The following is a 22,419-nucleotide window of genomic DNA, read 5'->3' on the forward strand; positions in this document are numbered from 1 at the left end:
CACCATCAACCACACGCCAGTTGTAGCATCAAGTATTTTCTGGTACCGTTACTACTGCTCATATTCATTCATACCACCTGTATTTCACTATCTCTTCGCCGAACTAGTGCACCTATTAGGTGTGTTGGGGACACAAGAGACTTCTTGCTTTGTGGTTGCAGGGTTGCTTGAGAGGGATATCTTTGACCTCTTCCTCCCTGAGTTCGATAAACCTTGGGTGATCCACTTAAGGGAAACTTGCTGTTGTTCTACAAACCTCTGCTCTTGGAGGCCCAACACTGTCTACAAGAATAGAAGCACCCGTAGACATCAAGCACTTTTCTGGCGCCGTTGCCGGGGAGGAAAGGTAAAAGGTACTCACACTCCGGATCTCGGCTACTAAGCTATTTTTCGGCACCGTTGTAAGTACTCGAAGCTATTTCCTTTAGATCATGCAATTGCATCTTTTTGTTTCTTGTTTTACACTAGTAAGGCATAATGGAAAACAACTATGAGCTTTTTAATTTATTTCCTAAGTTAAGACATGAATTGTGTGATGCGAAAATTAAAGAACCTATGAAACCTCATTTGCATGCTAGTAGCAATGTTATTAGTATGAATGCAATCACTACTAATGTTATGGAGAAGTCTAAGCTTGGGGAAGCTAGTTTTTATGATCTTTTTAGCTTTCCATCTTTAGGGGAGAAAATTTGTTCTGATAATGCTTTATCACCCATATGCGATAACTCTAATGATGCTTGTGATATTTTAAATCCACCTACTGCAAGTACTGCTTTCAAGATACCCATGAAAATTATTGAACGTGTTATGGATAACCGCTATGAAGGGGATGGAACTGTCCATCCTGGAGATCATTTACTGTTTTTACATGAATTATGCGGGTTATTCAAGTGTGCAGGTATCTCTATGGATGAAGTGAGGAAGAAGCTGTTCTCTGTTTCGCTGTCTGGTAAAGCGGCGCATTGGTATAAATTGTTGAAGAATAGTCATTCTCTTGGTTGGGAGGAAATTGTATCTCTCTTTTATTCTAAATTTTATCCTCCTCATGAAGTGCATATTGATAGGAATTACATTTATAACTTTTATCCTCGTGATGGAGAGAGTATTTCTCAAGCATGGGGGAGATTGAAGTCACTAATGCTCAAATGTCCCATTCATGAGCTCCCCCGCAATGTTATTATTAATAATTTTTATGCAAGGCTTTCAGGACATCACAAGGACTATCTGGATGCCTGTTTGGAGGGATCTTTCACAAGCAAAGAGGTTGAAGCTAGGTGGGATCTTCTTGACCGGACTGAGGAGAACGCTGAAGGATGGGAGAACAACAAAGGTAAAGAGTCAGGTATAAATTATGATTATGAATGCATTGAAGCTTTTATGGATACTGATAAATTTCGAAATATGAGTGCTACTTATGGTCTTGACTCTCAAGTTGCTGCAAATCTTTATAAAGCCTTTGCTTCTCATTTTGAATTGCCTAAGAAGAATTTCGATAAGTATCATGAACCTTTTAAAGAGGCTTGCATGAAGAATTAAATTGTTGTTAATGATTGCAATAAGCATGCTCAAACTCCTAAGAATGCTATTTCCTATAAGCATGTTAATTTTTGTGGAATGCATAGACCTTGTGGAATTAATCAAATCAAAGATGAATATTGCATCCATCATATTAATGAAAAAACTAGAAAGTGGTTTAGGGCTCTAGATGATCTTGGTAAAAAAGTTTGTGCCATCTATCCTTTTATTTGTGAACTTTGCCATGGAGTGGGTCATTTTAATTTTCAATGCTCCTCCAATGATAATTTGAACCCCATGAGTGCTACAAATTTGTATTGTGATGATGAAATTACTCCTAATTAGCATGATGAATTTACTTTATTTTTGAGGTGTGAAGAGCTCTCAAGAAAAATCTCTTTGTTACATATGAGTGATCTTGATATTGATGACGTCCTGCATGGGTGTTTTTCTTATTGCATTGATAATTGCCATACAAGTACTTACATACAAAATATTTTAGAAAATGACACCTTGCCAAAATATGATAGGACCGCTGTGTGTTTTGAACTAACTAATGAAAAGGAGGAATCCTCCCAAGTTTCTTCTATTGTTTCTGAAAGTAAATCAGGTTATGCGGACAAGCCACCCTTCAAGCCTCTTACTCCTAAAGAAGGGAACGAAGAGAAGGAAGAGAAGAAGAAGAAGAAGAAGAAGAAGAAGAAGAAGGGAACGAAGAAGAAGAAGAAGGAGAATAAAGAGAAAGAGGTAACGACATATCCCCGCGTGAATGAGATAACGCTAGGTAACCGTAAGTATGTTGCTCCTAATGATTATTATGATAATCAATCTGAATACAATGATCTTCCTATGCCCTTTACATACATTAGTGATCATGATTTGAAAGAGCACACTACTTTTGATATTGCAAATCTCTGGAAAACTAATTCTGAAAATGATGATGTTAATAATTGCCATAGTATCAGTACTATCCATGCTTCCTCCCATAATGATGTAGAAAGCTCTAAGCTTGGGGATGAGGTGTTTGAGAATCCTTTTGCTACTGATCATTATATGTTTGATACATCTCCTTCTAGTAATAATGATGGTATGGTCGGAGATGAACATACTGTGAAAGATAACTATTCTATTTCTTATGATGACACTATGCCTCCAATCTTTCATGATTATTATAAAGAATGCTATGATATAGGTTATAACTATCCTTATGAAACTTGTCATAGTTATGATTGGATTGCCAAAAACAATTCCCTTAATATGCAACTTGTGTACCATGTTCAAATTCTTGATAATAATCTTGCTCCAATTACTATTAATGAGAAGAACTCTTCTTATGCCAAAATTAATGATACTTCTATGCATATGAACCATGATAAGAATGTTTTAAGTGATGGGTATATTGTGGATTTCATCAATGATGCTACTGAAAGTTATTATGAGAGAGGGAAACATGGTTATATGCATCTTAATAATATTAAGTTTCCCCTCTTTATGTTGAGACTCTTGAAGTTACTCGTGTTTTATCCTCTTATGCTTGTCACTTTGTTCTTCATGAATTCATTTGTGTACAAGATTCCTTTTCATAGGAAGCATGTTAGGCTTAAATTTGTTTTTAATTTGCCTCTTGGTGCTCTCTTTTGCTTCAAATACTATTTCTTGCGAGTGCATCATTAAAACTGCTGAGCCCATCTTAATGGCTATAAAGAAAGAACTTCTTGGGAGATAACCCATGTGTTTATTTTGCTACAGTACCTTTGTTTTATATTTGTGTCTTGGAAGTTATTGCTACTGTAGCAACCTCTCTTATCTTAGTTTTGTTGCATTGTTGTGCCAAGTAAAGTCTTTGATAGAAAGGTTGATACTAGATTTGGATTACTGCGCAGAAACAGATTTCTGTCTGTCACGAATTTGGGCAGAGTTCTCTGTAGGTAACTCAGAAAAATCTGCCAATTTTTGTGTGTGATCCTCAGATATGTACGCAACTTTCATTCAATTTGAGCATTTTCATTTCAGCAAGTCTGGTGCCTCTTTAAAATTCGTCTTTACGGACTGTTCTGTTTTGACAGATTCTGCCTTTTATTTCGCATTGCCTCTTTTGCTATGTGGGATGGATTTCTTTGTTCCATTAACTTCCAGTAGCTTTGGGCAATGTCCACAAGTGTTAAGAATGATTGTGTCACCTCTGAACATGTGAGTTTTTGATTATGCACTAACCCTCTAATGAGTTGTTTTGAGTTTGGTGTGGAGGAAGTTTTCAAGAGTCAAGAGAGGAGGATGATATACTACGATCAAGAAGAGTGAAAATTCTAAGCTTGGGGATGCCCCGGTGGTTCATCCCTGCATATTTCAAGAAGACTCAAGCGTCTAAGCTTGGGGATGCCCAAGGCATCCCCTTCTTCATCGACAAAATTATCAGGTTCCTTCTCTTGAAACTATATTTTTATTCGGTCACATCTTATGTACTTTACTTGGAGCGTCTGTTTGTTTTTGTTTCTGTTTTTGTTTGAATAAATGCTTGTGTGGGAGAGAGACACGCTCTGCTGGTTCATATGAACACATGTGTTCTTAGCTTTTAATTTTCATGGCGAAGGTTGAAACTGCTTCGTTAATTGTTATATGGTTGGAAACGGGAAATGCTACATGTAGTAATTAGTATGATGTGTCTCCAACGTATCTATAATTTCTGATGTTCCATGCTTGTTTTATGACAATACCTACATGTTTTGTTGCACTTTATATCATATTCTGGCATTTATTGGACTAACCTATTAACAAGATGCCACAGTGCCAATTTCTGTTTATTATGTCTGTTTATTGCAGAAAAGGCCCAAAAACCAAAGTGCTCGGAAAAATCCAGAAAAATTACAGAAATTCTATTTCGCCGGAAGACTCACAGAGCCAGAAGGGCAAGCCAGGGGGAGGCCCAGGGCCTCCTCCCCGTAGGTCGGCGCGGCCAGAGGGGTGTGATACGTCTCCGACGTATCGATAATTTCCTATGTTCCATGCCACATTATTGATGATACCTACATGTTTTATGCATACTTTATGTCATATTTATGTATTTTCCGGCACTAACCTATTAACGAGATGTCGAAGAGCCAGTTGTTGTTTTCTGCTGTTTTTGGTTTCAGAAATCGTAGTAAGGAAATATTCTCGGAATTGGACGAAATCAACGCCCAGGGGCCTATTTTGCCACGAAGCTTCCAGAAGACCGAAGAGGAGACGAAGTGGGGCCACGGGGCGCCGCCACAGTAGGGCGGCGCGGCCCAAGGGGGGCCCGCGTGGCCCTAGTGTGTGGGCCCCCGTGCGGCCCCCTGACCTACCCTTCCGCCTACATATAGTCTTCGTCGCGAAACCCCCAGTACCGAGAGCCACGATACGGAAAACCTTCCAGAGACGCCGCCACCGCCAATCCCATCTCGGGGGATTCAGGAGATCGCCTCCGGCACACTACCGGAGAGGGGAATCATCTCCCGGAGGACTCTTCACCGCCATGGTCGCCTCCGGAGTGATGAGTGAGTAGTTCACCCCTGGACTATGGGTCCATAGCAGTAGCTAGATGGTCATCTTCTCCTAATTATGCTTCATTGTCGGTTCTTGTGAGCTGCCTAACATGATCAAGATCATCTATCTGTAATGCTACATGTTGTGTTTGTTGGGATCCGATGGATAGAGAATACTATGTTATGTTGATTATCAATCTATTACCTATGTGTTGTTTATGATCTTGCATGCTCTCCGTTATTAGTATAGGCTCTGGCCAAGTTTTTACTCTTAACTCCAAGAGGGAGTATTTATGCTCGATAGTGGGTTCATGCCTCCATTAAATCGGGACGATGTGAGGATGAAAGTTCTAAGGTTGTGGATGTGCTGTTGCCACTAGGGATAAAACATTGATGCTATGTCCGAGGATGTAGTTATTGATTACATTACGCACCATACTTAATGCAATTGTCTGTTGTTTGCAACTTAATACTGGAAGGGGTTCGGATGATAACCTGAAGGTGGACTTTTTAGGCATAGATGCATGCTGGATAGCGGTCTATGTACTTTGTCGTAATGCCCAATTAAATCTCACTATACTCATCATATCATGTATGTGCATGGTCATGCCCTCTCTATTTGTCAATTGCCCAACTGTAATTTGTTCACCCAACATGCTATTTATCTTATGGGAGAGACACCTCTAGTGAACTGTGGACCCCGGTCCATTCTTTTAATTGAATACAATCTACTGCAATACTTGTTCTACTGTTTTCTGCAAACATCATCATCCACACTATACATCTAATCCTTTGTTACAGCAAGCCGGTGAGATTGACAACCTCACTGTTTCGTTGGGGCAAAGTACTTTGGTTGTGTTGTGCAGGTTCCACGTTGGCGCCGGAATCCCTGGTGTTGCGCCGCACTACATCCCGCCGCCATCAACCTTCGACGTGCTTCTTGGCTCCTACTGGTTCGATAAACCTTGGTTTCTTACTGAGAGAAACTTACTGCTGTACGCATCACACCTTTCTCTTGGGGTTCCCAACGGACGCGTGTTGAACGGAAAGACATACGTCAACTACGCGCAGCAAGTAAATTTCTGGCGCCGTTGCCGGGGAGATCAAGACACGCTGCAAGGGGAGTCTCCACAATCCAATCTCTTTACTTTGTTTTTGTCTTGCTTTATTTTATTTACTTTCTTGTTTGCTGCATTATATCAAAACACACAAAAAATAGTTGCTAGTTTTACTTTATTTGCTATCTTGTTTGCTATATCAAAAACACAAAAAAATTAGTTACTTGCATTTACTTTATCTAGTTTGCTTTATTTACTATTGCTAAAATGGGTACTCCTGAAAATACTAAGTTGTGTGACTTCACAACCACAAATAATAATGATTTCTTATGCACACCTATTGCTCCACCTGCTACTACAGCGGAATTCTTTGAAATTAAACCTGCTTTACTGAATCTTGTTATGCGAGAGCAATTTTCTGGTGTTAGTTCTAATGATGCTGCTGCCCATCTCAATAATTTTGTTGAATTGTGTGAAATGCAAAAGTATAAAGATGTAGATGGTGACATTATAAAATTAAAATTGTTTCCTTTCTCATTAAGAGGAAGAGCTAAAGATTGGTTGCTATCTCTGCCTAAGAATAGTATTGATTCATGGACTAAATGCAAGGATGCTTTTATTGGTAGATATTATCCCCCTGCTAAAATTATATCTTTGAGGAGTAGCATAATGAACTTTAAACAATTGGATAATGAGCATGTTGCCCAAGCTTGGGAAAGAATGAAATCTTTGGTTAAAAATTGCCCAACCCATGGACTGACTGCTTGGATGATCATCCAAACCTTTTATGCAGGACTGAATTTTTTTCGCGGAACCTATTGGATTCAGCTGCTGGAGGTACCTTTATGTCCATCACTCTTGGTGAAGCAACAAAGCTTCTTGATAATATGATGATTAATTACTCTGAATGGCACATGGAAAGAGCTCCACAAGGTAAGAAGGTAAATTCTGTCGAAGAAACCTCTTCCTTGGGTGATAAGATTGATGCTATTATGTCTATGCTTGTGAATGGTAGGACTAATGTTGATCCTAATAATGTCCCGTTAGCGTCATTGGTAGCTCAAGAAGAACATGTTGATGTAAACTACATTAAAAATAATAATTTCAACAACAATGCTTATCGGAACAATTCTAGTAACAACTATAGGCCATATCCTTATAATAATGGCAACGGCTATGGTAATTCTTATGAGAATTCTTACAACAATAATAGGAACACACCCCCTGGACTTGAAGCCATGCTTAAAGAATTTATTAGTACACAAACAGCTTTTAACAAATCTGTTGAAGAAAAGCTTGGGAAAATTGATATACTTGCTTCTAAAGTCGATAGTCTTGCTGCTGATGTTGATCTTTTGAAATCAAAAGTTATGCCTAATGAAAATCATAATAATAAAATTGCTACTACAGCAAATGCCATCCAAGTTAGAATTAATGAGAATATAAGATTGATGGCCGAATATTGCATGCTAGGTGGGAGAAAGAAGAAAATGCTAAAGAAGATAATATAGCTAAAGTTTGGACTATTACCACCACTAGCAACTCTAATGCTTCACATGTTGCTGCACCTCCTACTAATAATGATAAAAGAATTGGTGTTGGCAATGTTTCCACTTCTAATGCAAATCGCGAAAAACTGCCTGAAACTGCTAAAATTGCTGAAATTGCCTGTGATAAAACTGCTGAAATTTTTTCCAACATTGGGGATGATGATACCATTGCTTTAGATTATAATGGTTTGTATTTTGATGATTGCCACATATCTGAAGTTATAAAGTTCTTACAAAAACTTGCTAAGAGTCCTAATGCTAGTGCTATAAACTTGGCTTTCACGAAACATATTACAAATGCTCTCATAAAAGCTAGAGAAGAGAAATTAGAACGCGAAGCTTCTATTCCTAGGAAGCAAGAGGATGGTTGGGAGCCCATCATTAAGATGAAGGTCAATGACTTTGATTGTAATGCTTTATGTGATCTTGGTGCAAGTATTTCTGTTATGCCTAAGAAGATTTATAATATGCTTGACTTGCCACCATTGAAAAATTGTTATTTGGATGTTAATCTTGCTGATAATTCTACAAAGAAACCTTTGGGGAGAGTTGATAATGTTCGCATTACCGTTAACAATAACCTTGTCCCCGTTGATTTTGCTGTCTTGGATATTGAATGCAATGCATCTTGTCCCATTATATTGGGAAGACCTTTTCTTCGAACTGTTGGTGTTGTTATTGACATGAAGGAAGGTAATATTAAATATCAATTTCCTCTCAAGAAAGGTATGGAACACTTCCCTAGAAAGAGAATGAAGTTACCTTTCGATTCTATTATTAGAACAAATTATGATGTTGATTCTTCGTCTCTTGATAATACTTGATATACACTTTCTGCGCCTAGCTGAAAGGCGTTAAAGAAAAGCGCTTATGGGAGACAACCCATGTTTTTACTACAGCACTTTTATTTTATATTTGAGTCTTGGAAGTTGTTACTACTGTAGCAACCTCTCCTTATCTTAGTTTTGTTGCATTGTTGTGCCAAGTAAAGTCTTTGATAGTAAGGTTCATACTAGATTTGGATTACTGCGCAGAAACAGATTTCTTTGCTGTCACGAATTTGGGCAGAATTCTCTGTAGGTAACTCAGAAAATTATGCCAATTTACGTGAGTGATCCTCAGATATGTACGCAACTTTCATTCAATTTGAGCATTTTCATTTGAGCAAGTCTGGTGCCTCTTAGAAATTCATCTTTACGAACTATTCTGTTTTGACAGATTCTGCCTTTTATTTCGCATTGCCTATTTTGCTATGCTTGATGGATTTTTCTATTCCATTAACTTTCAGTAGCTTTGTGCAATGTACAGAAGTGTTAAGAATGATTATGTCACCTCTGAACATGTAAATTTTGATTGTGCACTAACTCTCTAATGAGTTGTTTTGAGTTTGGTGTGGAGGAAGTTTTCAAGGATCAAGAGAGGAGGATGATACGATATGATCAAGGAGAGTGAAAGCTCTAAGCTTGGGGATGCCCCGGTGGTTCACCCCTGCATATTTCAAGAAGACTCAAGCGTCTAAGCTTGGGGATGCCCAAGGCATCCCCTTCTTCATCGACAACATTATCAGGTTCCTCCCCTGAAACTATATTTTTATTCTGTCACATCTTATGCACTTTGCTTGGAGCGTCGGTTTGTTTTTGTTTTTTGTTTTTGTTTTTGTTTGAATAAAATGGATCCTAGCATTCTTTGTGTGGGAGAGAGACACGCTCCGCTGTTGCATATGGACAAGTATGTCCTTAGGCTTTACTCATAGTATTCATGGCGAAGGTTGAATCTTCTTCGCTAAATTGTTATATGGTTGGAAACGGGAAATGCTACATGTAGTAATTGGTAAAATGTCTTGGATAATTTGATACTTGGCAATTGTTGTGCTCATGTTTAAGCTCTTGCATCATATACTTTGCACCTATTAATGAAGAAATAAATAGAGCTTGCTAAAATTTGGTTTGCATAATTGGTCTCTCTAAAGTCTAGATAATTTCTAGTAAGGATTGAACAACAAGGAAGACGGTGTAGAGTCTTATAATGTTTACAATATGTCTTTTATGTGAGTTTTGCTGCACCGGTTCATCCTTGTGTTTGTTTCAAATAGCCTTGCTAGCCTAAACCTTGTATCGAGAGGGAATACTTCTCATGCATCCAAAATCCTTGAGCCAACCACTATGCCATTTGTGTCCACCATACCTACCTACTACATGGTATTTCTCCGCCATTCCAAAGTAAATTGCTTGAGTGCTACCTTTAAAATTTCTATCCTCTACCTTTGCAATATATAGCTCATGGGACAAATAGCCTAAAAAATATTGTGGTATTGAATATGTACTTATGCACTTTATCTCTTATTAAGTTGCTTGTTGTGCGATAACCATGTTCCTGGGGATGCCATCAACTACTCTTTGTTGAATATCATGTGAGTTGCTATGCATGTCCGTCTTGTCTGAAGTAAGGGAGATTTACCACTTATTTAATGGTTAGAGCATGCATAATGTTAGAGAAGAACATTGGGCCGCTAACTAAAGCCATGAATCATGGTGGAAGTTTCAGTTTTGGACATATATCCTCAATCTCATATGAGAACATTAATTGTTGCTAAATGCTTATGCATTAAAGAGGAGTCCATTATCTGTTGTCTATGTTGTCCCGGTATGGATGTCTAAGTTGAGAATAATCAAAAGCGAGAAATCCAATGCGAGCTTTCTCCTTAGACCTTTGTACAGGCGGCATAGAGGTACCCCTTTGTGACACTTGGTTAAAACATGTGTATTGCGATGATAATCCCGGTAATCCGAGCTAATTAGGACAAGGTGCGGGCACTATTCGTATACTATGCATGAGGCTTGCAACTTGTAGGATATAATTTACATGATACATATGCTTTATTACTACCGTTGACAAAATTGTTTCTTGTTTTCAAAACCAAAGCTCTAGCACAAATATAGCAATCAATGCTTCCCTCTGCGAAGGGCCTTTCTTTTACTTTTATGTTGAGTCAGTTCACCTATTTCTCTCCACCTCAAGAAGAAAACGCTTGTGTGAACTGTGCATTGATTCCTACATACTTGCATATTGCACTTGTTATATTACTTTGCATTGACAACTATCCATGAGATATACATGTTATAAGTTGAAAGCAACCGCTGAAACTTAATCTTCCTTTGTGTTGCTTCAATGCCTCTACTTTGATTTGTTGCTTTATGAGTTAACTCTTATGCAAGACTTATTGATGCTTGTCTTGAAAGTACTATTCATGAAAAGTCTTTGCTACATGATTCATTTGTTTACTCATGTCATTACCATTGTTTTGATCGCTGCATTCATTACATATGCTTACAATAGTATGATCGAGGTTATGATGGCATGTCACTCCAGAAATTATCTTTGTTATCATTTACCTGCTCGGGACGAGCAAAAACTAAGCTTGGGGATGCTGATACGTCTCCGACGTATCGATAATTTCTTATGTTCCATGCCACATTATTGATGATACCTACATGTTTTATGCATAATTTATGTCATATTTATGCATTTTCCGGCACTAACCTATTAACGAGATGCCGAAGAGCCAGTTGTTGTTTTCTGCTGTTTTTGGTTTCAGAAATCCTAGTAAGGAAATATTCTCGGAATTGGACGAAATCAATGCCCAGGGGCCTATTTTGCCACGAAGCTTCCAGAAGACCGAAGAGGAGATGAAGTGGGGCCACGGGGCGCCGCAACAGTAGGGCGGCGTGGCCCAAGGGGGGCCCGCGCGGCCCTAGTGTGTGGGGCCCCCGTGCGGCCCCCTGACCTGCCCTTCCGCCTACATATAGTCTTCGTCGCGAAACCCCCAGTACCGAGAGCCACGATACGGAAAACCTTCCAGAGACGCCGCCGCCAATCCCATCTCGGGGGATTCAGGAGATCGCCTCCGGCACCCTGCCGGAGAGGGGAATCATCTCCCGGAGGACTCTTCACCGCCATGGTCGCCTCCGGAGTGATGAGTGAGTAGTTCACCCCTGGACTATGGGTCCATAGCAGTAGCTAGATGGTCATCTTCTCCTAATTATGCTTCATTGTCGGGTCTTGTGAGCTGCCTAACATGATCAAGATCATCTATCTGTAATGCTACATGTTGTGTTTGTTGGGATCCGATGGATAGAGAATACTATGTTATGTTGATTATCAATCTATTACCTATGTGTTGTTTATGATGTTGCATGCTCTCCATTATTAGTAGAGGCTCTGGCCAAGTTTTTACTCTTAACTCCAAGAGGGAGTATTTATGCTCGATAGTGGGTTCATGCCTCCATTAAATCTGGGACAGTGACAGAAAGTTCTAAGGTTGTGGATGTGCTGTTGCCACTAGGGATAAAACATTGATGCTATGTCCGAGGATGTAGTTATTGATTACATTACGCACCATACTTAATGCAATTGTCTGTTGTTTGCAACTTAATACTGGAAGGGGTTCGGATGATAACCTGAAAGTGGACTTTTTAGGCATAGATGCATGTTGGATAGCGGTCTATGTACTTTGTCGTAATGCCCAATTAAATCTCACTATACTCATCATATCATGTATGTGCATGGTCATGCCCTCTCTATTTGTCAATTGCCCAACTGTAATTTGTTCACCCAACATGCTATTTATCTTATGGGAGAGACACCTCTAGTGAAGTGTGGACCCCGGTCCATTCTTTTAATTGAATATAATCTACTGCAATACTTGTTCTACTGTTTTCTGCAAACATCATCATCCACACTATACATCTAATTCTTTGTTACAGCAAGCCAGTGAGATTGACAACCTCACTGTTTCGTTGGGGCAAAGTACTTTGGTTGTGTTGTGCAGATTCCACGTTGGCGCCGGAATCCCTGGTGTTGCGCCGCACTACATCCCGCCGCCATCAACCTTCGATGTGCTTCTTGGCTCCTACTGGTTCGATAAACCTTGGTTTCTTACTGAGAGAAACTTACTGATGTACGCATCACACCTTCCTCTTGGGGTTCCCAACGGACGCGTGTTGAACGGAAAGACATACGTCAACTACGCGCAGCAAGTAAATTTCTGGCGCCGTTGCCGGGGAGATCAAGACACGCTGCAAGGGGAGTCTCCACAATCCAATCTCTTTACTTTGTTTTTGTCTTGCTTTATTTTATTTACTTTCTTGTTTGCTGCATTATATCAAAACACAAAAAAATTAGTTGCTAGTTTTACTTTATTTGCTATCTTGTTTGCTATATCAAAAACACAAAAAAATTAGTTACTTGCATTTACTTTATCTAGTTTGCTTTATTTACTATTGCTAAAATGGGTACTCCTGAAAATACTAAGTTGTGTGACTTCACAACCACAAATAATAATGATTTCTTATGCACACCTATTGCTCCACCTGCTACTACAGCGGAATTCTTTGAAATTAAACCTGCTTTACTGAATCTTGTTATGTGAGAGCAATTTTCTGGTGTTAGTTCTGATGATGCTGCTGCCCATCTCAATAATTTTGTTGAATTGTGTGAAATGCAAAAGTATAAAGATGTAGATGGTGACATTATAAAATTAAAATTGTTTCCTTTCTCATTAAGAGGAAGAGCTAAAGATTGGTTGCTATCTCTGCCTAAGAATAGTATTGATTCATGGACTAAATGCAAGGATGCTTTTATTGGTAGATATTATCCCCCTGCTAAAATTATATCTTTGAGGAGTAGCATAATGAACTTTAAACAATTGGATAATGAGCATGTTGCCCAAGCTTGGGAAAGAATGAAATCTTTGGTTAAAAATTGCCCAACCCATGGACTGACTACTTGGATGATCATCCAAACCTTTTATGCAGGACTGAATTTTTCTTCGCGGAACCTATTGGATTCAGCTGCTGGAGGTACCTTTATGTCCATCACTCTTGGTGAAGCAACAAAGCTTCTTGATAATATGATGATTAATTACTCTGAATGGCACACGGAAAGAGCTCCACAAGGTAAGAAGGTAAATTCTGTCGAAGAAACCTCTTCATTGAGTAATAAGATTGATGCTATTATGTCTATGCTTGTGAATGGTAGGACTAATGTTGATCCTAATAATGTCCCGTTAGCGTCATTGGTAGCTCAAGAAGAACATGTTGATGTAAACTACATTAAAAATAATAATTTTAACAACAATGCTTATCGGAACAATTCTAGTAACAACTATGGGCCATATCCTTATAATAATGGCAACGGCTATGGTAATTCTTATGGGAATTCTTACAACAATAATAGGAACACACCCCCTGGACTTGAAGCCATGCTTAAAGAATTTATTAGTACACAAACTGCTTTTAACAAATCTGTTGAAGAAAAGCTTGGGAAAATTGATATACTTGCTTCTAAAGTCGATAGTCTTTCTGCTGATGTTGATCTTTTGAAATCAAAAGTTATTCCTAATGAAAATCATAATAATAAAATTGCTACTACAGCAAATGCCATCCAAGTTAGAATTAATGAGAATATAATATTGATGGCGGAATTGCATGCTAGGTGGGAGAAAGAAGAAAATGCTAAAGAAGATAATATAGCTAAAGTTTGGACTATTACCACCACTAGCAACGCTAATGCTTCACATGTTGCTGCACCTCCTACTAATAATGATAAAAGAATTGGTGTTGGCAATGTTTCCACTTCTAATGCAAAGCGCGAAAAACTGCCTGAAACTGCTAAAATTGCTGAAATTGCCTGTGATAAAACTGCTGAAATTTTTTCCAACATTGGGGATGATGATCCCATTGCTTTAGATTATGATGGTTTGGATTTTGATGATTGCCACATCTCTGAAGTTGTAAAGTTCTTACAAAAACTTGCATACTTTATGTCATATTTATGCATTTTCCGGCACTAACCTATTAACGAGATGCCGAAGAGCCAGTTGTTGTTTTCTGCTGTTTTTGGTTTCAGAAATCCTAGTAAGGAAATATTCTCGGAATTGGACGAAATCAACGCCCAGGGGCCTATTTTGCCACGAAGCTTCCAGAAGACCGAAGAGGAGACGAAGTGGGGCCATGGGGCGCCGCCACAGTAGGGCGGCGCGGCCCAAGGGGGCCCCGCGCGGCCCTAGTGTGTGGGGCCCCCGTGCGGCCCCCTGACATGCCCTTCCGCCTACATATAGTCTTCGTCACGAAACCCCCAGTACCGAGAGCCACGATACGGAAAACCTTCCAGAGACGCCGCCGCCGCCAATCCCATCTCGGGGGATTCAGGAGATCGCCTCCGGCACCCTGCCGGAGAGGGGAATCATCTCCCGGAGGACTCTTCACCGCCATGGTCGCCTCCGGAGTGATGAGTGAGTAGTTCACCCCTGGACTATGGGTCCATAGCAGTAGCTAGATGGTCGTCTTCTCCTAATTATGCTTCATTGTCGGGTCTTGTGAGCTACCTAACATGATCAAGATCATCTAACTGTAATGCTACATGTTGTGTTTGTTGGGATCCGATGGATAGAGAATACTATGTTATGTTGATTATCAATCTATTACCTATGTGTTGTTTATGATCTTGCATGCTCTCCGTTATTAGTAGAGGCTCTGGCCAAGTTTTTACTCTTAACTCCAAGAGGGAGTATTTATGCTCGATAGTGGGTTCATGCCTCCATTAAATCTGGGACAGTGACAGAAAGTTCTAAGGTTGTGGATGTGATGTTGCCACTAGGGATAAAACATTGATGCTATGTCCGAGGATGTAGTTATTGATTACATTACGCACAATACTTAATGCAATTGTCTGTTGTTTGCAACTTAATACTGGAAGGGGTTCGGATGATAACCTGAAAGTGGACTTTTTAGGCATAGATGCATGCTGGATAGCGGTCTATGTACTTTGTCGTAATGCCCAATTAAATCTCACTATACTCATCATATCATGTATGTGCATGGTCATGCCCTCTCTATTTGTCAATTTCCCAACTGTAATTTGTTCACCCAACATGCTATTTATCTTATGGGAGAGACACCTCTAGTGAACTATGGACCCCGGTCCATTCTTTTAATTGAATACAATCTACTGCAATACCTGTTCTACTGTTTTCTGCAAACATCATCATCCACACTATACATCTAATCCTTTGTTACAGCAAGCCGGTGAGATTGACAACCTCACTGTTTCGTTGGGGCAAAGTACTTTGGTTGTGTTGTGCAGGTTCCACGTTGGCGCCGGAATCCCTGGTGTTGCGCCGCACTACATCCCGCCGCCATCAACCTTCGACGTGCTTCTTGGCTCCTACTGGTTCGATAAACCTTGGTTTCTTACTGAGGGAAACTTACTGCTGTACGCATCACACCTTCCTCTTGGGGTTCCCAACGGACGCGTGTTGAACGGAAAGACATACGTCAACTACGCGCAGCAAGTAAATTTCTGGCGCCGTTGCCGGGGAGATCAAGACACGCTGCAAGGGGAGTCTCCACAATCCAATCTCTTTACTTTGTTTTTGTCTTACTTTATTTTATTTACTTTCTTGTTTGCCGCATTATATCAAAACACAAAAAAATTAGTAGCTAGTTTTACTTTATTTGCTATCTTGTTTGCTATATCAAAAACACAAAAAAATTAGTTACTTGCATTTACTTTATCTAGTTTGCTTTATTTACTATTGCTAAAATGGGTACTCCTGAAAATACTAAGTTGTGTGACTTCACAACCACAAATAATAATGATTTCTTATGCACACCTATTGCTCCACCTGCTACTACAAATGAATTCTTTGAAATTAAACACCTTTATCTTGAATCTTGTTATGCGAGAGCAATTTTCTGGTGTTAGTTCTGATGATGCTGCTGCCCATCTCAATAATTTTGTTGAATTGTGTGAAATGCAAAAGTATAAAGATGTAGATGGTGACATTATAAAATTAAAATTGTTTCCTTTCTCATTAAGAGGAAGAGCTAAAGATTGGTTGCTATCTCTGCCTAAGAATAGTATTGATTCATGGACTAAATGCAAGGATGCTTTTATTGGTAGATATTATCCCCCTGCTAAAATTATATCTTTGAGGAGTAGCATAATGAACTTTAAACAATTGGATAATGAGCATGTTGCCCAAGCTTGGGAAAGAATGAAATCTTTGGTTAAAAATTGCCCAACCCATGGACTGACTACTTGGATGATCATCCAAACCTTTTATGCAGGACTAAATTTTTCTTCGCGGAACCTATTGGATTCAGCTGCTGGAGGTACCTTTATGTCCATCACTCTTGGTGAAGCAACAAAGCTTCTTGATAATATGATGATTAATTACTCTGAATGGCACACGGAAAGAGCTCCACAAGGTAAGAAGGTAAATTCTGTCGAAGAAACCTCTTCCTTGAGTGATAAGATTGATGCTATTATGTCTATGCTTGTGAATGGTAGGACTAATGTTGCTCCTAATAATGTCCCGTTAGCATCATTGGTAGCTCAAGAAGAACATGTTGATGTAAACTACATTAAAAATAATAATTTCAACAACAATGCTTATCGGAACAATTCTAGTAACAACTATAGGCCATATCCTTATAATAATGGCAACGGCTATGGTAATTCTTATGGGAATTCTTACAACAATAATAGGAACACACCCCCTGGACTTGAAGCCATGCTTAAAAAATTTATTAGTACACAAACTGCTTTTAACAAATCTGTTGAAGAAAAGCTTGGGAAAATTGATATACTTGCTTCTAAAGTCGATAGTCTTGCTGCTGATGTTGATCTTTTGAAATCAAAAGTTATGCCTAATGAAAATCATAATAATAAAATTGCTACTACAGCAAATGCCATCCAAGTTAGAATTAATGAGAATATAAGATTGATGGCCGAATTGCATGCTAGGTGGGAGAAATAAGAAATTGCTAAAGAAGATAATATAGCTAAAGTTTGGACTATTACCACCACTAGCAACGCTAATGCTTCACATGTTGCTGCACCTCCTACTAATAATGATAAAAGAATTGGTGTTGGCAATGTTTCCACTTCTAATGCAAAGCGCGAAAAACTGCCTGAAACTGCTAAAATTGCTGAAATTGCCTGTGATAAAACTGCTGAAATTTTTTCCAACATTGGGGATGATGATCCCATTGCTTTAGATTATAATGGTTTGGATTTTGATGATTGCCACATCTCTGAAGTTATAAAGTTCTTACAAAACTGGCATACTTTATGTCATATTTATGCATTTTCCGGCACTAACCTATTAACGAGATGCCGAAGAGCCAGTTGTTGTTTTCTGCTGTTTTTGGTTTCAGAAATCCTAGTAAGGAAATATTCTCGGAATTGGACGAAATTAACGCCCAGGGGCCTATTTTGCCACGAAGCTTCCAGAAGACCGAAGAGGAGACGAAGTGGGGCCACGGGGCACCGCCACAGTAGGGCGGCGCGGCCCAAGGGGGGCCCGCGCGGCCCTAGTGTGTGGGGCCCCCGTGCGGCCCCCTGACCTGCCCTTCCACCTACATATAGTCTTCGTCGCGAAACCCCCAGTACCGAGAGCCACGATACGGAAAACCTTCCAGAGACACCGCCGCCGCCAATCCCATCTCGGGGGATTCAGGAGATCGCCTCCGGTACCCTGCCGGAGAGGGGAATCATCTCCCGGAGGACTCTTCACCGCCATGGTCGCCTCCGGAGTGATGAGTGAGTAGTTCACCCCTGGACTATGGGTCCATAGCAGTAGCTAGATGGTCGTCTTCTCCTAATTATGCTTCATTGTCGGGTCTTGTGAGCTGCCTAACATGATCAAGATCATCTATCTGTAATGCTACATGTTGTGTTTGTTGGGATCCGATGGATAGAGAATACTATGTTATGTTGATTATCAATCTATTACCTATGTGTTGTTTATGATCTTGCATGCTCTCCGTTATTAGTATAGGCTCTGGCCAAGTTTTTACTCTTAACTCCAAGAGGGAGTATTTATGCTCGATAGTGGGTTCATGCCTCCATTAAATCTGGGACAGTGACAGAAAGTTCTAAGGTTGTGGATGTGTTGTTACCAATAGGGATAAAACATTGATGCTATGTCCGAGGATGTAGTTATTGATTACATTACGCACCATACTTAATGCAATTGTCTGTTGTTTGCAACTTAATACTGGAAGGGGTTTAGATGATAACCTGAAGGTGGACTTTTTAGGCATAGATGCATGCTGGATAGCGGTCTATGTACTTTGTCGTAATGCCCAATTAAATCTCACTATACTCATCATATCATGTATGTGCATGGTCATGCCCTCTCTATTTGTCAATTTCCCAACTGTAATTTGTTCACCCAACATGCTATTTATCTTATGGGAGAGACACCTCTAGTGAACTGTGGACCCCGGTCCATTCATTTAATTGAATACAATCTACTTCAATACTTGTTCTACTGTTTTATGCAAACATCATCATCCACACTATACATCTAATCCTTTGTTACAGTAAGCCGGTGAGATTGACAACCTCGCTGTTTTGTTGGGGCAAAGTACTTTAATTTGATTGTGTTGTGCAGGTTCCACGTTGGCGCCGGAATCCCTGGTGTTGCGCCGCACTACATCCCACCGCCATCAACCTTCGACGTGCTTCTTGGCTCCTACTGGTTCGATAAACCTTGGTTTCTTACTGAGGGAAACTTACTGCTGTACGCATCACACCTTCCACTTGGGGTTCCCAACGGACGCGTGTTGAACGGAAAGACATACGTCAACTACGCGCAGCAGGGTGGTCACCCCACCCTATGGGGTGGGCCCCTCGGGACTCTTCCGACCCCGACTCTTCGCCTATTTAAGCCGTCGTGACCTAAAACTTCGACACCGATTGACGAAACTCCAGAAAGACTCCAGGGACGTTGCCGCCATCGCGAAACTCCAATTCGGGGGACAGAAGTCTCTGTTCTGGCACCCTGCCGGGATGGGGAATTTCCCCCGGAATCATCTCCACCGCCGTCTCCACCGCCATCTTCACCGCCATCACTGTCTCCATGATGAGGAGGGAGTAATTCACCCCCGGGGCTGAGGGCTCCGCTGTAGCTATGTGGTTCATCTCTCTCTTTATGTGATCTAGTTGAATATCATCTATGTGCTACTCTAGTGATGTTATTAAAGTACTCTATGCCTCCTCCACGGTGTAATGGTGACAGTGTGTGCATCGTGTAGTACTTGGCGTAGGTTATGATTGTAATCTCTTGTAGATTATGAAGTTAATTATTGCTATGATAGTATTGATGTGATCTATGCCTCCTTCATAGTGTGATGGTGACAGTGTGCATGCTATGTTAGTACTTGGTGTAATTGCAATGATCTATCATGCACTCTAAGGTTATTTAAATATGAATATCGAATGTTGTGGAGCTTGTTAACTCCGGCATTGAGGTGCTCTTGTAGCCCTACGCAATTAGTGGTGTTCATCATCCAAAAAAAGAGTGTAGAGTGGTTCTATTATGTGATCATTGTTGAGAGTGTCCACTAGTGAAAGCAGGATCCCTAGGCCTTGTTTCCACACATCGAATCTCTGTTTTTACTATTTTGTTGCATGTTAACTCGCTGCCATATTTTATTCAGATTGCTATTACCACTCATACTCATCCATATTACTTGCATCTCACTATCTCTTCGCCGAACTAGTGCACCTATACATCTGACAAGTGTATTAGGTGTGTTGGGGACACAAGAGACTTCTTGCATTGTGATCGCAGGGTTGCTTGAGAGGGATATCTTTGACCTCTTCCTCCCTGAGTTCGATAAACCTTGGGTGATCCACTTAAGGGAAAACTTGCTGCTGTTCTACAAACCTCTGCTCTTGGAGGCCCAACACTGTCTACAGGAAAAGGAGTGTGCGTAGACATCAAGCTATTTTCTGGAGCCGTTGCCGGGGAGGAAAGGTAAAAGGTACTCACACTCCGGATCTCGGCTACTAAGCTATTTTCCGGCGCCGTTGTAAGTACTCAAAGCTATTTCCTTTAGATATTGCAATTGCATCTTTTTGTTTCTTGTTTTACACTAGTAAGGCATAATGGAAAACAACTATGAGCTTTTTAATTTATTTCCTAAGTTAAGACATGAATTGTGTGATGCAAAAATTAAAGAACCTATGAAACCTCATTTGCATGCTAGTAGCAATGTTATTAGTATGAACGCAATCACTGCTAATGCTATGGAGAAGTCTAAGCTTGGGGAAGCTAGTTTTTATGATCTTTTTAGCTTCCCATCTTTAGGGGAGAAATTTTTCTCTGATAATACTTTATCTCCCATATGCGATAACTCTAATGATGCTTGTGATATTTTAAATCCACCAACTGCAAGTACTGCTTTCGAGATACCCATGAAAATTATTGAACGTGTTATTGATAATCGCTATGAAGGGGATGGAACTGTCCATCCTGGAGTTCATTTACTGTTTTTGCATGAATTATGCGGGTTATTCAAGTGTGCAGGTATCTCTATGGATGAAGTGAGGAAGAAACTATTCTCTATTTATTTATGCAGTAAAGCGACGCATTGGTATAAATTGCTGAAGAATAGTCATTCTCTTGGTTGGGAGGAAATTGTATCTCTCTTTTATTCTAAATTTTATCCTCCTCATGAAGTGCATATTGATAGGAATTACATTTATAACTTTTATCCTCGTGATGGAGAGAGTATTTCTCAAGCATGGGGGAGATTGAAGTCTCTAGTGCTCAAATGTCCCATTCATGAGCTCCCCCGTAATGTTATTATTAACAATTTTTATGCGAGGCTTTGAGGACATCACAAGGACTATCTAGATGCCTGTTCGGAGGGATCTTTCACAAGCAAGGAGGTTGAAGCTAGGTGGGATCTTCTTGATCGGATTGAGGAGAATGCTGAAGATTGGGAGAACGACAAAGGTAAAGAGTCAGGTATAAATTATGATTATGAATGCATTGAAACTTTTATGGATACTGATAAATTTCGAAATATGAGTGCTACTTATGGTCTTGACTCTCAAGTTGCTGCAAATCTTTATAAAGCTTTTGCCTCTCATTTTGAATTGTCTAAAAAGAATTTTGATAAGTATCATGAACCTTTTAAAGAGGCTTGCATGAAGAATGAAATTGTTGTTAATGATTGCAATAAGCATGCTCAAACTCCTAAGAATGTTATTTACTATAAGCATGTTAATTTTTTTGGAATGCATAGACCTTGTGGAATTAATCAAATCAAAGATGAATATTGCATCCATCATATTAATGAAAAAACTAGAAAGTGGTTTACGGCTCTAGATGATCTTGGTAAAAAAGTTTGTGCCCTCTATCCTTTTATTTGTGAACTTTGCCATAGAGTGGGTCATTTTAATTTCCAATGCTCCTCCAATGATAATTTGAACCCCATGAGTGCTACAAATTTGTATTGTGATGATGAAATTACTCCTAATCAGCATGATGAACTTACTTTATTTTTGTGGTGTGAAGAGCTCTCAAAAAAAATCTCTTTGTTACATATGAGTGATCTTGATATTGATGACGTCCTGCATGGGTGTTTTTCTTATTGCATTGATAATTGCCATACAAATACTTACATACAAAATATTTTAGAAGATGACACCTTGCCAAAATATGATAGGACTGCTGTGTGTTTCGAACTTATTAATGAAAAGGAGGAACCCTCCAAAGTTTCTTCTATTGTTTCTGGAAATAATTCAGGTTATGTGGAGAAGCTTCCCTTCAAGCCTCTTCCTCCTAAAGAAGGGAACGAGGAGAAGGAAGAGAAGAAGAAGAAGAAGGGAACGAAGAAGAAGAAGAAGAAGAAGAAGAATAAGAAGGAGGATAAAGTGAAAGAGATAACAACATATCCCCGCGTAAATGAGGTAACGATAGGTAACCGTAAG

The sequence above is a fragment of the Lolium perenne genome, chromosome 2 (assembly GCF_019359855.2).
Source record: "Lolium perenne isolate Kyuss_39 chromosome 2, Kyuss_2.0, whole genome shotgun sequence".
NCBI classification, from domain to species: domain Eukaryota; kingdom Viridiplantae; phylum Streptophyta; class Magnoliopsida; order Poales; family Poaceae; genus Lolium; species Lolium perenne.